A 6,974-nucleotide genomic window follows, 5' to 3' on the forward strand; every position below is an offset into this window, starting at 1 on the left:
AATGCATCAGAGAGATTCCCAAGACAGTCATCATCGTCAAGAAGAGTGCAATTGTCCCCGTCTATTTCTATCATCACTTGCATGAATAAATTGCAGTAGAGCTAAGCTATAATGTGGCTCCAAAAGCTCTATGCTTGCCAACATAATGTCAACATTAAGCATGGGAAACACAAATAAACTTACCCAAAAAAAATTACATTGATCATTATAACACGAACATTAACAAGTGGTACAAAATGAAGATCAATGCGTGAAAAAACCAAAAACATGTACCACTAACACATAATATAAATAACACATATTGCACATATTCCCCTGGTAATCCAAGTATTTAAATTTATCATGTTTGTGCCTTTGTCATAACATCATAGTTCCTTTTTCAATTCATGATCACTAGAAGAATAATCAGAAAAATAGTAAGCCTCTGCCTTAGTGGTAGTGACAATTAATAATCGTCATGTTCATGTTGATTCTGATAATATGTGCATATTTATACATCATATGCAGACCAATTTGATTACAAAAAAGATAACATAAATATATACTTACTCAATTAGTAATTTGATAACATCATCTCTAATTTAATTTTCTTACAAAAATAATCATACAATAACATGAACAACAACCATTTGATTTATCATCAACCAATTTTTGATAAGATCAGTACTTTGATTTATCATCAACCATTTTCAATGAATAAGTCATTTTCCATGGGGTGGGAGAAATGCCTACTCAGTCACCTCGAAACACTAGGGAATTTTGGATTTTTTTTTCAGGCCAACACTATCTAGAGGAAAACATCCCTTTTGTATGAGCCCTAACCCTGGAGGAGAACTGCCCTTTTCTCCACGGTTGTCTGAAATCTAATTGTCTCACTAGATGGGTGAAAATCAAGGTGGCATTGAAAACAAGAGAGGTGCTAACTATCTCTCATTATTTAATCTAATTATCTCATTAGTCCAACTTAATTAGAGGCTTAAACTAACTTAATCTAGTTGGCATGGAAAAAAAAAAAATTATGTGGCAGGTTGGTTTTACCCTACCACGAAAGTAAACAAAGACGGTATGGATGGCTTTTCCTTAATTTGCAAAAACCAGAAAACCACAAAGTACTTAATTGTACACATATGCCTTTATTTGCAAAAACAGAAAATTACATGGTTTTTTTTAAACTATCCCCAAAAAAACTAATAAAATTTATTATGTAACTATTGTTTTGACTTCTTTGACCTTTTAGCTCCTTTAGCTATTGTTAATTCAAGATAATGTGATGTGTCTCGGATATTGGCTGCCATATTAATTTGAGGGAACAAAATTGCTCAAATTTATTAGGTTCAAAAGTCAAAATAAATTGTTTTTATTTGATAAAAAAAAAATAAGGAAAGAATATGATTCACACTTCCATAATGAGCTTTAAACTGATAAATAATGACTCAAACCCATAATACAACTATATATTATTTAATTTTTGGATTAAGAGAACTAACAACCCACAGGGTGCAAGTTAAATAAAATATAAAAAAAAGTTACATTTTTATTCTTAATAAAAAAAAGGGGATTATGAATAATTGTGGTAGTATAATAAAGGATTAAAAACTATTTATTGAATTTCAGTTAGAAATTATATATCAACCTGCAAATTCAATATAAACTAATATATAGCTATCGACTAGTTATAAATTTAACATAAATTAATAATATATAGTGTAAAAAACTCTTATTTTATAAAATCATTTTATTACAACACTCACCTTAATCTTGAACTTGACTATAATTTATGCTTGCAAATATCCAAAATTTCTTTTTAAAAATAAAATCCAAAATTTCAGAGGTTATATAATAATTTGTTATAATATTATAAACTTCGGCAATTTTTTTTAAGCAAAATGCTAATGCTAATATTATTTATTTATTTCTCCATTATGATCATCTCTCTTTTCTCCATCATGAGTATTTTTATTTTTTGACATTTCAGAAACACAAGTGGCTTTATGGCTGATAAATATGCAGAAATGAATTGAGAAGGTTATAACTAAAGTATGCATGCAAGCTTTATATTGAAAACAAGTGTTCAAGAGATCTCCATATTGAAAGAAGGCATCATTAATGTTGCAAGCAAACATTAATGTGTTTTGAATAAAGGTCTCTCATTTAAGATATTTGGAGAACCATTCTAACATGTCCTGGTGAGCTTCTTCGGCATTCTTCACCGCTGCTTCAACATTCACATCATATCTCACAGTCCATCCATATTCAACCCCGGGAAAGATCTTTACAAAGCCGTCTACCTGTTAAAGAATACAGTCACCATATCAACACCAACAAGTGTTGAAAATAAAAGTCAAAATTGCCGACCGGATTTATCATGGACTGCAACTAGTTAGAATTTTTGTAGAGTACTATTAATGACAACATTTGCAACACAACATATAAATAGATGTGTCATTTATATTCAATACTTCAGACTGATTAGCTTGAATGACATATTCCCTTTGGCAACTGCTCAAACTATTATTTGACTGTGCCACTTGGACTATTGACAAGTCTAGCAATATTGGGTTTCAATGGTTCTTTTGCCGAGAAATCATCAATAGATTAATCCTCGCAATCTAAGTAAAGATTATGTTATACTATTGTAAAAGCCTGCTTTCCTTTTTGCTCTTCAGTTTCAACTAGGGATGGCAATTCAGGTTCACTGTGTATGAGTGGCCCATATATATTGAAGCCAGCTACCTCACACAAACACAAAAACATGAATACATTTATTACATAGTTGACAAGGCTAAAACAATTAATAGATAGGTTTTATTTGGTTTGCACACAATTAAACATGATGAACACAAGACACTAAACACGAAAAGACAATCATAAAGTATGTAATTTGTAAAATGTTCAAAAGATTTATTATACAATAGACAATCAAAGATAGATATTTCATCGTCTAATATCAAATAATAATATATTATCATGCTTTACAACACCCGGCCCACTTTATCAAAGTTTAGATAATTCTCAACAGACTATTATTAAACAAGTCGGACACTGCATGATATGGCACAATTATTAAACAGGTTGGCTGGGCTGACATGATTACGACATGTATATTATCAACGTCATAAATGAGTCAACATGATTACGACATGGAATTCCATAAACACAAACCCAAACCCACTCAACTCCTTTGTGTTCATGTCATATTCACAGGTTGTATAACAAATGCCATCCCTAGTTTCAATCTTCTTTGTTTGATCCTACTCGAAGAATGCACTTAGAGGCAAAGGCGATTTAGACAATGCCCTCTAATTCCAAATGCTGGATCAGAAACAAATGCAAATAACAAAGCCTATACAAACATAAGAAAATCTATGTCGGCATATCCTGTCAACTTGTGGCCAACACAGCTTTCCCATTATAAACCCCAACAGTAATCTAGAATTTCTGATGTAGCTACGTGACATGCAATGAATTTGCAACCCACTCTCACAGCTTACACATAAGATTCAAAACTTCAGATCAAATAATTCATTCGACAAACCGAGAACCTTTATGTGCTTGCTGACTCGAATCCTCTTTTATCCCAGTAAGTTTGCCCTTTCTATTAATAGAATCCCTCATCTTTTTGTCTTCAAGTTAGCTAACTAGTAATATATTCTTCTCAATTTTCACATGTAGTGGTTTTTATGATCTTGTGGAATTTAAACTGCACCTTGATCCATGTAAAAAATATTTTGAGTTGAAACATCAAAAGTTGCTCCAAGGTATTTCTGAAAAATGAGGGTGTGAAAAGTAATTTTGTTACTTTTCAGATAGCCGCAAGCAAAAAAGCCACGACTTTATCAAGCCCAATTCATGTTTCATGTTGGTATTTATAAAATATTTATAAAAATTCAAATATACCCTTACAAAAATCTTGGTCAATAATAACGGAATATGTAAGATTGTAAATTACCATTAAAATGAAATAAGAAGAGTTGGATGTAGGAAAATAAATTACAGAGCAATGCTAGCTAAACAAAAATGAAACAAACTTACCTCAGGTTTAGTGGATAAAATCTTCTCAAAGTCCTTCAAAAGGGCACACGGAGAGACATGGTCAATCTTAGCTCTAAGCATAGCAAGAGGTCCCTTGGCTTCCGAGAAATCATAAGCTTTACATTAATTTCTAACATATAATACAAGTTTAAAAATCAAAGCTAACGATAGATATACAATTAACAACCTTCCTCTTCTAAAATAAATAACAAATTTAGTAAATATTAAAGTTGAAATTACTAAAACACCCTGAAAAAAGAATACGGGTATTTACTTTTAAATAATAAAATCACATGTATATATATATATATATATATAATGCCAAAAACCTTGGCCAGGCCTATATGAATGGTAAGAATCAATGAAGAATACATAATATGCATGTGTATGATGCATGATAGCAATGTATTGGGAAGGGAGAAAAGGTGGAATACAATATAGAATTCCATCAAAACATACTAATAACGCTAATAAGAGTGGACTAACCAGCAAGTTGCATAGTCTAGCAAAATCAAGATTGGAAGTTCAACTAGGCCAAACCAAATTTGAACAAGAATTTCAAAAGGAAAACCAAATCAAGCTACTCAGATAGTCCTTAAACTATGGGGTTATTCCTATTTTGGTCACTAAAGTTTGAAAATTTTCAATTACATCCCTAAACTATCTATTTCCTTTCAATTAAGTCCTCCTGAAGAACGGCGTTAACGGAAAGCTGACGTGGCTTGCCACGTCAATGGCAACTTACCACGTCAACTTGCCTGAAATGCCACATGGTTTCATCTCTTTCACCTTTACAGTGAACCTTTTTACTTTCTATTTTATTCACTTTCCCTTTCATTGATCCATGAAGAAAGGACTCGATGAGCATGGCACTTGGGAAGAGATAGAGCGATCGTCGGAGTGGTGTGACATAGGAGAATAATATTGAGGTAGGTACCCTTTCCGTAAGCTAGCCCATCCTCTTCTCTTTCCCTGCCGTAGAATAACCTTGTTGTCTGATTTTGATGTTAATTTCTGTCAAGTTGTTTTGAAAACATGAAGAACAAGGTGATTTAAGTGTTGATTTTTGTCTCATGAAATCAAGTTTGGAGGTGACCATTACATGCCTTTTTTTTTTGTTTTGGTCTATGGGTGATGTAATAGAAATCTAGTTATTTTTATGAGAGTCCTGTAGCCAAATTTAGAGACAATTTTTATTGTGGAAAGAAATTTCTAATATAGTTGCCTAAATTTTGTATGTATTCTCAATATTATTGGGGATATGGTAATTGTTTGGTGAATGGCATTGAATCACAGATAGTTCATCAGTCAACTAGTGCAATTCATTTTAATCTCATTTTAAGCAACATTCAAATATTGGTAGTTTTTAGTTCATTCATTAGTCTATCAAAATCTTACTCGAATAATTTTGATTTTAATCCTTATTAGATGCATGACTCTAGAGTGGCTTGTTCAAATACTACATGATCTTGCTACTAATTCACACTTAAAAGTGATTGGGAATGTTAATACTCCATATCTCAGAGTGCCACCCAACTTTATGTAGCACCAAATAAAAAAATAATGAGGGTGCTTAAATTACATACCTGTACTTATAACTAATTAAATTTACTAAATTTTTGATAAATCAAAGTTATATAACTACATCATAACTTTATTCTAATACTATTGTGCTTTAAACAAAAGGCAAATAATAATCCATAAACTCAAGTACTTTTCACATGTGCATATATTCTTGAATTGCCAAATTGTTATGCTTCTATGTTATTTAACTTGGTTTAACAATTGCAAAATTTTTATGAGAGCAATTTTGTAAATTAAGTGGTTATGTTCCTCCTAGTTTTGGTTCCTCTAGAATGAATTGGAGACTAGTCAGAAAGTAAAGTTTAGGGATGGAATATTTGTATCATCAGTTGTAATTTTCTTTCAGTGCATGATAGTGGCATATGATTAAAAAAAATTACATGTTGATGCTAACTGTCTAGAGAAGTAATTTCTGCTTGCTCAGGGTTTGATAGTAGACTGTCTGATTGTGAAGAAGATGAGTGTAATGTAGGTTCTGATCAAGAGATTAGGTCTCACATTGATAGTTCTGACTCTGAATTTCATGAAAGTGATTTTGACATGGAGGATAATGATGACCAAGTGTATGATATTAATGTTGATCTTGGGATAGAGAGGGATATGAGTGATGTGCAGGAAAATGACAAATTAGATTCCTTACTTGGTGCTGTGATAGAAGGAATACATGAAATTGAAAATTCAGAGGATGATAGTTAACATTCCTTGCATAGTATGGATGATCCTGATGATGTAGGTGCATTTTCAAAAAGAAGATGGCCGGAGTTTAACAACGACACTGATATGGAAATAGCAAAATTAGAAAAAAAGGGATGCTTTTTTCTAGTAGAGAGACACTAAAAGAAGCAATGAGGCAGTATGGTTGAAGGAATAAATACAATGTCAAGTTTGTCAAGAATATTAAAGACAAAATGAAAGCTATATGTAAGCAGGATTGTCCATGGGCAGTTTGGGGATCAAAAATGAATCCAAGAGATAATTTGGATAGCACTTGACAAATAAAAACCTATGTTAGTGAGCACACATGCTCCAAGGTTATCAAGAACAGGAATGTCACCTCAAAATGGATGGCCTTTCGCTACCTGCACAAATTTACTAGTGATCAGAATTATTCCATCACCTCACTACAACAAGACGTGAGGAGAGATTTTAATTTGTTGGTCCCATTGAGTAAATGTTACTAGGCTAAAATAATGGCACTAGAAAAAGTCTATGTGAATGCAACAGAGCAATATGCAAAGATTTATGACTACTTGCAAGAGCTTAGGCAAACGAATATAGGAACTACAATAATTTGACACTTGGATTGCAAGTTATTCTTACGGATGTATGTTTGCTTGCAAGCATGCAAAGATGGGTTT

The 6,974-nt window shown here is 32.2% G+C and overlaps 1 non-coding gene across 1 annotated transcript; it reads right to left on the bottom strand.

The window, feature by feature from the left end:
* Positions 1–84, bottom strand: LOC120266252. Its single transcript, XR_005538093.1, has one exon. It is a non-coding gene; the product is annotated as a small nucleolar RNA R44/J54/Z268 family (small nucleolar RNA).
* Positions 85–6,974: the final 6,890 nt, after the last annotated feature.

This window comes from Dioscorea cayenensis, chromosome 7 (genome assembly GCF_009730915.1).
Source record: "Dioscorea cayenensis subsp. rotundata cultivar TDr96_F1 chromosome 7, TDr96_F1_v2_PseudoChromosome.rev07_lg8_w22 25.fasta, whole genome shotgun sequence".
NCBI classification, from domain to species: Eukaryota; Viridiplantae; Streptophyta; class Magnoliopsida; order Dioscoreales; family Dioscoreaceae; genus Dioscorea; species Dioscorea cayenensis.